We start from the raw sequence: 11526 nt of genomic DNA, 5'->3' as shown, positions 1-11526 counted from the left end.
CATATAAACTTTTATGCTCTAAAGATACTTAAATATGGGCTTCTTAGCTACCCTCACCATAGATTGGATTGATATCTACTCACTATATCTATATAACATATCTAAGCATCAAACAACCAAAATTAGCATTAGGTGGACTTATATAGCCATGGGAAGTTATGCACAAACTAACTTAAGTAGGTAGCTTAAGTGCCTTTCAATGGGAGGCAAATTTGAGTAATTATATTGCAGAGAATAGCTAACTTGCACGAGGAAAGTATTGTGCTCAAAGGATCCACACACAAATAGTACAAATAGAGGGTTTGCCAGCAAGAAAAAAAAACCAATTTGCCAGAAGGTCTACATGCACAAGATAAGGAGAAGATTTAAAAAGTGAATTGAATGCAAGGAATGTTAAATGCCAGAGGGGGAAGTGAATTAAATGTTAAATTTTTTTTGAAATAATTTAAACATTAACAAGGAATATAAGTAATTAATCAAGTAATGTAAGAGTAAAGCAAAAGATAACGAGAAGATAAATGCAAACTTTGTTTATAGTGGTTTGACAATTTGCCTATGCCTACTTTCCTCACTCTTTTTTGAGTGAGAATTTCACTATCAACAAGATTTTAAAACCAAAGTCTTCAACTTTCTTACACTTGGATTACTTGGTTCCAAGGGACCATTACAAACCCTTTAAGTATTCTACCAACTTAAAATCTTTTCACGCAAAACTAATAAGAAGAGAATATTTTAATGCATTCAATCCTAAAACAATTATAGCTCACAATACACAAGAAAATATGAGGGATTTAAAAAGTTCACTAGTCAAATTTGCATATTAGAATTCAATGCATTTAAATGAAGAGTTTTGAAAGTGAGAAAGTATGTGTTTTTCAATTCAATGTAAATGTTCTCTCATAAATAAATGCAATGAAACTCTTCGATTCAAAGAAAACAACCTTGAACACTTGAAATAACAAAAGTTAAAATCAACTAGTTGAGCTTAGGTTTGACTAATTGACTAACCATTGGTGCATCTAATGCATTGCAAGCGATCGTTGGTGTTTTCGAGATTCAATTAATCATTGACCGATCCTCGACTTGCCTTTGGCTAGTCCTATTGCATACTATTACTGAAAATAAGAGAAAATTTTATGTAAGCTCAATCAACCCTTGATTGAGAGAACCAACTAGTTGAACTGTTACCTAATTGATTTTACTAGTTCAGGACACCCTTATCGCTTGAAAGCATAGAAACACTTTTGGTTTTTGATTTCAAGTTTTTAGTAACTTGTGTAACTCCTTTTAAAAACTTTCTTAAGTTGGTTTAAAAAAAATTATACTCAAGGTTTTAAATTATATCAAAGATTCATCCAATTTTATGATAAATTATTATTTTTAAGCTTAAGTATGGATGAAAAAAATTAGCTTTGAAGTGCATAAAAAAGAGTTAGTCCTCTGTATAGCAAAGAAAACCATCTTAAAGATTTCCCGTACTTTAAGTCTTCAAGGGATTCACATCTTCATGTCATTTGATTTTCTTTCAAGGTTACTTGATCTTTCTTTAAAACTTGCTATCAAAATCTAAAAACTTCACTTGAATTAAAATTGTTAACCTTGTTTTATAGTCATTACAATTCAATTAGGATAACCCTTGGACTAATAGGTTGGTCTCATGTTCTTCCCAAAATATATGTAAGCCATTTGGGTATATATGATTTTTTTTGTGTTGTATTTTCTCTCTCTTTTACATAAGAACTCTTCCCTTCCACAATTCATCATCATTTTTACAATCTTATTGGCAAGTCATGATTTTATATTACAAATCTTTCCATTTAATAAATACAAATCAATTCTTGTTATATCTGACTACTATTTATCATATAAAAAAGTAATAAAATATTGATGATAGTGGTATTGACCATCCTCGAAAATATGGAACTTCTTTTCACATTTTCAATATATATTACAATATGTTTATTTTGAATATTTTTATAAATTTTTTAAAAATAACTAATATATTCATTATGTTTAAGATAACTATACCACCTATAATGTTTTAAAATAAAATCACAAATGCAATGAAAAAATAAAATAAAATTATTTTTTAAATTAAACACTTTATTTATTTATCTTAAAAGGTTAATAAAGTTGTAAAGGTAGTAAAAAATTCAAAATTATATTTTATTCTTTTGTATCATTCTCCTATTTCCTTTTCAATTTAAAGTTCATTTCAACATAATAATATTTATAAAAAAAAAATCGTTTAACCATGTATGTTACAAGCATGACCCATCCACAAGCCAAAATGCAATATTATCAACATCCATATTATATATATATATATATAAACAAAAGACACCACACACAAAATCACTAATTTCTCCTTGAATTCATATCAATAATAATTTTTTAAAATATAAAAATACTAAGCAAACTATCTTACGAAGAAATAGCACCTCAACACTAAGACCTTTCAGGTTTTGACCATTCTTTAGTGTCTAACGTTTTAGGTCTAAATATCTTTTTAATGTCTAACCTTCCAATTCTATATGTTCAAATTTGAATATTTGCATGGTGTCTGACCTTCTAGGTATATATATTTCTTTCATTTTTTTTTCATAATTTCTCACTTTTAAATCATTTCTAAATTTTTTCTAATTGTTTTTTACTATTGTTAAGTTTTTTTTTTTTGTCTAAATTCACACAAAGAATAAATCTTAAAAGATATTTTCTCTAAGGATTTGTTGTTGAGAAGAAAAAAGTTCATAAAAAAAAGAAAAAAAAAGTGTGAAACAGAAGAATGAGAAGAGTGTTTTAGATATATAAAATTAATATTTTAAAATGGATGCCTAAATAAGGTGAATGTAAAGAAAATTTTGATAAATGTAATTAATATAATTTCTTACAATCAAAATCAAAACAAAAAATAAAAATAAATTAAAATGAAAAGTTTCAAAAATAGATGGATTAAACCCCAAAAAGGAACTCATAAAATAGCTATATAAAAAAAAGGAGATTTCGATAAAAATAAAAAATAAGAATAAAATAACAATGAAGTCTTAATTGGGATGTTGGAAATTCAAGAAAAGATATTTACAAAGAATGATTTTTTTTCTTAAAAGTATTGATGACGAGGAGGAATGATTTTAGGATTACATAACATTTATTAATTAATTTTTATTTGATCTGGCAATTTGTTTATTAATGTGGTATTTTCCATTTATAAAATTAAAAAAAAAACATTATCTAATCAAATGTCATAAATGTAATCAAATGTATTTTTATCCATTTCTATTAAAAAGGCCAAAATGAATCATTTTTTTTTTTTCAAATATTCTCATCATGTTAATTTATTATATTCAATTACGGTATGGTAATTAAAGTGAAAAAACAATAGCAAATAACACTATCTAGTAAAAGTGATGGCACATGTAACACTATCCCTTAGTATAAAATTCACTTCATTGTTGGTATAGCACATGGAAATCATTATTAGGACTAAATCCTCAGTTGAATATAGTATGATATTGATACAATAGTAAGTGGGCTTGTAGAACACTAGTCTAGTTCATAATAATAGAATGCTACATGCTTCAAACATTTTGTTCAAACTTATAATCATAGAAATTAAATCTTTCCAAAGAAATCTAAATAAAAATATCATAACATGTAAATTAGATAACACCCCGTAAAGAATAAAATTTGAAGGCAATAATCTCAAAAAACTATGTATTGGAAGTGTTTGTCCAAGTCTGGTTTGTAGAATAACATTTGAATAACAAAAGAGACATGGTTGTAAAATAAGTATGACCAATATGTGATGAATTTTATAAATTATAATTTGTACTATAAAGATATTTTTATTAAAAATAAAAATAATTCTAATACTTTGAAAAAGTTTACCAATGACTATAACAAAAACTTTTGGAGAATGGTATGATTGGATGAAAAGATTTTGTTATAGTCATTAATATTCTCCAAATGTCATAAAATCATGTTATAATTGCATGTAAAGTGCATGTTGCAATTGATTTTTTGGAATTTTTATAATACATGTTTTACTTTTTTTTTTTTTTTGATATAATTTTTCTATTTATAGGTCTTATATCCATAATACTATCTTCTATGTCAGATTGACACAAGTTAAAATTAATATTTATAAAGTTGAAGTAAAAGATTTTGGCTTGGTTATTTTGTAAAAACTAAACTAAAATAATAAATATTTGGTTTATATTGCATGAATTTTTAATAAACAATATGTACTAAATAATCATTATAAATTTGTAAAATCAAGAAGATAAAGTAGAATCATAATTATTTTTAGACATCATGTCAGTCTACAAGATTGGATCAAACAACACCATGCTATAACTCATTGTGGAGTGCATCCATAATTTTTATTGATTTTGTCCGTATTTTTATAATTGGTATTACATTTACTTTTTATGTTTTTTTTTATTTGTAGGTCTAGCATCCATAATACTCTCTTTTATAACATATTAACACATGTTAAATATGATGTTTATGAGATTAAAATAGAAGATTTTGGTTTGATTATTTTGAAAAAATGAAACCAAAATGACAAAGCGTTGGTTTCCCATGATATTGCACAATTTTTTAATAACAATGTTTGGCTAGCTAATCATCATCAATTTGTAGAGTCAAGAAGACAAAGTAGAATCATAACTATTTTTAAAGTCAATCTACAAGATTTAATCAAAACAACCAATATTTTATTTATTTTTTATATTTTTTATTTGTAGGTCTAATATCCATACATTGTCCTTTATGACAAATTGACAAATGTTAAAGATAATTTTTTTTTTAATGAAGTTAAAGTATAAGATTTTGGTTTAATTATTTTGAAAAAACTAAACCAAAATGATAGAGTTAATTAGAAGATGATGAAGAATTTGTCATTTTTAAACATCTTCATGTTAGTTGACGAGACTGGATTAAACAGCACCATGTCATGATTAGATGTAAAGTGTATCCATAGTTTCTATTGATTTTATTATATTTTATAATACATACTATATTTATTTTTGTATATATTTTTTTATTTGTAGGTCTAGTATCTATAACACAATCTTTCATAAAAACATGTTAAATGTAATGTTTAGGGGAAATAGATTATCTTTATTTGGTTATACTGAAAAAACTAAACCAAAATGTCAAAAGGATGGTTTTCTAATATGTTACATGGTTTTTGAATAAATAATATATGCTAGCTAACTATAATGAATTTGTAGAATCAAGAGGACAAGGTAGAATGATGATTATTTTCGTAATCCATATTTTTTATTTATAGGCTTGTATTCCTGACATTAGCTTTTATAAAAGATTGACACTTGTTAAAGACAAAATTTATGAAGCTAAAGTAGAAAATTTTGATTTGATTATTTTTTAAAATAATTTAAACGGAAGTGACAAAATAATTTGTTGTTTATAATACTGCATGGTTTTTTAATAAACAATATGTGTTAGCATACCATCATAAATTTGTAAATTAAGAATATGAGATAGAATCATAGTTACTTTTAAATATCATGTCAGTCTATGAAATATCATATTATGATTAGATGTTGAATGTAATCATAGTTGCTATCAATTCTATAATATTTTTATAGCCCACATTTTCATTAATTTTTAATATTTTTTTATAAGCTTGGTACCTACAAAATTGTCTTTTATGAAAGATTAACACATGTTAAAGATAATGTTTATAAAGTTGATATAAAAGATTTTTGTTCTGTTATTTTTTTAAAATTGGAACAAAAAACAAAAATGACAAAGAGTTGGTTTCCGAAGTGAGTAATTAGTTATAGGCTTAACAAATTCTCATTAGTTTCAATTGTTAAAATTATGTTAGAAGTTAGTTTTGTAATGACAACTATTTAAAGACCGATGTTACTCATTTTCTTCAAATTAGAATTACCTATAATATTCTTTCTTCAATATCTTTTTTTTTCCCCAATACCTATGATTTTGCACGATTTTTGAATAAACAATATGTCCTATCTAACCATCTTAAATTTGTAGAATCAAGAACCTGATGTAAAAAGATAGTTGTTTTTAAACATCTCCATGTCAATCTATGAGATTAGATCAAACAATATCCTATCTAACCATCTTAAATTTGTAGAATCAAGAACATGACCTGAAATGATAGTTATTTTTAAACATCTTCATGTCAATTTATGAGATTGGATCAAACAATATCATGTCATGATTAGATGTATAGTGCATCCATGGTTTCTATTGATTCTATTGTATTTTTATAATCTATATTATATTTATTTTTTAGATTTTTTTTTATTTGTATGTTTGGTATCTATAACGTTATCTTATATGAAAAATTGAAACATTTTAAAGGTAATATTTATGAAAGCGAAGTAGAAGATTTTTGTTTGGTTATATTGAAACCAAAATGTGAAAGAGATGGTTTTCTAGATATGAAAACATTAATTTGCAGCAACAATTGTTGAATTTGTGTGGATTTAATCAATCATGAAAGAACTCGAATCACAACATTTAATTATAATACAAATATTTTCAAAATATTCAAATATTCTCCTCACATTTTACAAGAAAGATCTAAAAACACATCAGATTTGCTTGAATATGACGGTCGGTTTGCTGTAAAGAGTCGGGCTGAGATGCAGACTTATCTGTTGCTGGGTTGGGCCGGGTTGAGCTGGGCTGGGCTGGGCTGGGCTGGGTCATCACATAAGGGTGGCGGATAACTGGTTTGCTCAGACTGCTCTGTGGATGAAACCAGCGAGATCAGCCATTATTTGGGTCCGATTCGGGTAAAAATAGAAAGAAAGTCAATTCAACCAATTGAATTTCGTAGGTGCTCACAAGCTGCATCAAATTAATGATATATAAACAAACCATGTCAACGAAATTAAATTTATATTAAATATACCCATGTTTCAAATTTATTCTTTTAATTTTTTCTCATCTGCAAGCTCAAACTTGACCCTCAAGTAAAAAGAATGTTCCAATACTATCACCAAACATTTTCTTTTCTTACTTTCTTCAAGCATGTGTGCAAATTTGGATGTTAAAGGAACCCTAGATTGACAATTTGTGTACCAGGTCATCTTCGTGTCATGTCAAAACTTAAGTTTTCAACTAAATAACTTAACCAAATGATGCATCGTGTCTGTCATTTAACTCATTTAATAATCAGATCATTTTATTTATTAATCCAATTGAATTAAGTTTTGTATAAGTTTATATGATTAATCTTTCGATTTAGCATATTTTTAACTTAATTAAAATATTCATTTAAAAACAAATTTGAAATAAGTCAAATATGGATTAAGTTTGTTCAAGTTATAGTTAGTTTAGTTAGCACAATTATTAAATAGGATAATTCAAGTCAAATTCGTATTATGTAGTTTGACTTAACAATAACCAATTTATTAGACGGGTATATAAGTTAATACGAATTTGACCTAACATGATTATACTCAAGGAAGAAAATGTCGTGAAATATCGGCGATATATCACGTATCGGAGGCGAGCGAAACGTTTTTTCGAGGAGATATGTCGGAAAGGCGATTTTTCGCCACAAATCGCCAAAAAATCGGCGATATATCGGCGATTGGGCGATAAATCACTGATTTATTCCAAAAATCGCCTAGGAAGCCATTTTATCGCCGATTTTTTGGCGATTTTTGGCGAAAAATCGCCTCTCTCTCTCCAGCGTGATCTGACGGCCCAGATCACGCCCGTGTTGATCCGACAACCAGATTTGAATCCCAACGTTAATAAAGAGATCCAATGACCAAAATTAAATTTCAACGGTAACTTAAGGTTCCAATGGCTATTTTGGCCCAAATTTCGTCTATAAATAACCCATTTTGCATCAATTTCATTTATTTTTTATTTGATTTTTCATTTGCTCTCTTATTCTCCAATTTTTTCTAAGGTTGCTCAATTATTCAATCATTTTAAGGTATGTTTGTTTGAAATTGTAATTAATTTTGTTTGCAATGGTAATTAATTCATGTATTTTTAATTAATTAGTATGTTTGCAAGGATGATTTAATGTTATTTTTACATTCAATTGTAATTACTTTGTATATTTTTATTGAATTAATTTAGGTTAATTTGATTATTTAATTATAAATTGATATATTTATTTTAGATGATTATTTGTGATTTAGATTCACATTTAGAATTACATTAAACTAGTTAACTTAGCTAAATTATTTAATTAATTTAATTAACATGGTAAATTATGTAATTAATTTAATTAACATGAAGTAATATATTTTGAATATGAAATATGTTCATTTTTATGATTATTGGGATTTATTTTCATATTCAATTATGATTAATTTTTATATTTAGTAAATTTATCATAAAATTACATTTAGATTCAAAAAATTAACTTAGTTAAATTATTTAATTAGTTTAATTAACATGAACTACTATATATGGATATCAAATATGTTCAATTTTTTATATTATCGCGATTTATTTTCATATTCAATTATGATTAATTTCAATATTTAGTAAATTTGTCATAGATTACATTTAGATTTAAAAATTTAACTTAGCTAAATTATTTAACTACTATATATGGAATATTTAATATGCTCAATTTTTTTTATTATCACGATTTATTTTCATATTCAATTATGATTAATTTCAATATTTAGTAAATTTATCATAGAATTACATTTAGATTTAAAAAATTAACTTAGCTAAATTATTTAATTAGTTTAATTAACATGAACTACTATATATGGAATATTAAATATGCTCAATTTTTTTTATTATCGCGATTTATTTTCATATTCAATTATGATTAATTTCTATATTTAGTAAATTTATCATAGAATAGAATTAAATTTACATTTAAAACATTAACTTAGCTAAATTATTTAATTAGTTTAATTAACATAGATTTAAATTTAAGTGTATTTTTCTTGCAATAGATTTAGCATGGCTAGTGAAGGTGGTTTTGCCATGCCAGGGTGAGATCCGGTTTGGAAGTATTGTTCACCAATTGAGGGTAACTGAAATGGAACAATTTGTAATTTCTGTGAGTTGGTAATGAAAAGTGAAGGCATCACGCGATTCAAGTCTCATTTAACGCATAAGAACCTGCATAACAACACCAAAAAGTGTCCAAGAGTGCTGCCCGAAGTGAAAGAAGAGATACGATTGCTGGTGCATGACAAACAAAAAGCAAAAGTAAAGAAAAATGCTGATATTGAAGACATTCGTAGTCAATTACGTGGCACAATAGGGACTCATCATACACATTTGGTAAACGAAAATGATGATGATGAAGATGCTGAGGATGAAGATGTATATATGTACCCGATAGATATGCACCCAGATGAGCGGGATGCATATCGATCTACAATTCGTGCCTCGAAAGCATCTAATTGGGAACGTGAACAACATGAGAATATTGTAGGAAGCAAACGCAAACTGGGAGAGTCTTTTACTGGTATACCGTCGATGATGCGAAAATCACAGAGTATGCGACATTCACATCATTCACCCCCTATTGCCCCTTCGCTTTACAAGTCTTCTGCAGCAAGATAAAAAAATATCAAAGATATATTCAAGGGTAGTGCAATTAAAGAAACGATGGGACGCTTAATCAGCAAATTCTTCATTTATGAGAGTGTCACACCCGCAAAAGCAAAGTCTCATCACTTCAAGAATATGATTATTGGTGCACAACAAGTAGGTAATTACTAATTTATCAAATATTATATTGTGTTATACTTTTAGTAAGTATAGTATTTTATGACATGTTTTACATATGAAGTGTAGGAATAGGAATCGAACCTCCATCTCCATATGAAATAAAGAACAAATACTTGGAAATGGAGTACAAAGCAATGGAAGCTTATGTGAACCAACAAAGAGAAAAATAGAAGACATATGGGTGCATAATAATGTAAGATGGATGGACAGGGCCCACGAAATTAAGTATTATTAATTTCATGGTTTATTCTAAAGGGACCACGGTGTTCCTTAAGTCAGTCGATGCATCGAACTATATCAAAGACCACAAGTATATATATGAGCTTTTGAAGACTATTATCAAAGAAGTTGGTAAGGAAAATGTGGTCCAAATTGTCACAGATAATGGGTCGGCATTCATGAAAGCAGGGAAACAATTGATGAAGAAGTATAACTTATATTGGACTCCGTGTGCGGTGCACTACATCGACTTAATCATTGAAGACATCGGTAAAAGACCCAGTGTTATCGAGGTGATAAACAATGCTCACAAGATAACTAACTTCATTTACAATCATGGTTGGTTACTAGCACAAATGAGAAAGTATTGAGGTGGAGACATTGTTCGACCAGGAGCTACAAAGTTTGTTACCAATTATATTGCTCTTGACAGTCTTCTAAAAAAAATGGTTGATTTGAAAAAATTGTTTATGAGTGATGAATGGGCACAACAAAAACTCAGTTGAACAAAACTTGGATGAGAATTGGAGCAATTATTGTTTGACCATACGTATTGGGACAGATTAACAAATATAGTTTCATTATATGAGCCATTATACGTGGTGCTTCGACTTGTGGATTCTGAAGTTGTTTACACAATGCCATTTGTGTATGAACTTATGCATGTGATGAAAAAGAACCTTATTCGTCAAGGAGCTGGAGATTGGATGTTCAAAATAATACAAGATCATTGGGAGAAAACACTAAAACATCCACTTCATGCAGCAGGTACTTAAGTACTATATATCTTTATAAGTTTTTACTTTGTATTTAAGTTTCTTTTAAAAAAAAAAATGCTAACTCTACTAAATTTTATTGTAGCATACTTCTTGAATCCAAGATTTCAATATAGGCGTGGAGTTGGTAGTGATCCAGAACTACTTCAAGTTGTCTATGATGTTTTTGCAAAATTAGATCCAACTATTGAATCGCTTGGTCAATTTGGAAATGAGGTGAATAAAAAATTGTTATTTTTGTCAATAAAACAATAATTTCATTCATAAATTTATTTGAACGTTTACTAACAAATTAAATGTTGAATACATAGCTTGTACTTTTTCGAGATGCAAAAAGAGGATTCGGTGATCGAGCGACAATTGCAGCAAGGTCAACCATGGTGCCCGGTGAGTCTTTATAGGAAAAAAATTGATTATCATTATTGTAAATTCACCACATAAGTATTTATATGATTATCAAATTCGTTGCAGCTGAATGGTGGTTTATGTATGGGAATCAAACACCTACATTGAGAAAGTTAGCCATCAAAGTTCTCTCACAAACTGCGTCATCTTCTGCATGTGAGAGAAATTGGAGCACGTTTGCTCTCATCCACACAAAGCAACGAAATCGTTTGACTTACCCTCGATTGGAGCAATTAGTTTTTTGTTACTATAATATGGGGCTAAAGTTACGTGATATGGAGGCAGAAAATGATCGAGTTGCTGAAAAAGATTACCTTAATCTTCTTGACATTTCAGCCGAGATGGGTGAAGAAGAAGATAATCAGTTGTTCCAGTGGGTTAGGCCTATACACTTAGA

The sequence above is a fragment of the Vitis riparia genome, chromosome 10 (assembly GCF_004353265.1).
Source record: "Vitis riparia cultivar Riparia Gloire de Montpellier isolate 1030 chromosome 10, EGFV_Vit.rip_1.0, whole genome shotgun sequence".
In the NCBI taxonomy this organism is placed as follows: domain Eukaryota; kingdom Viridiplantae; phylum Streptophyta; class Magnoliopsida; order Vitales; family Vitaceae; genus Vitis; species Vitis riparia.
This window is presented reverse-complemented; position numbering follows the sequence as displayed.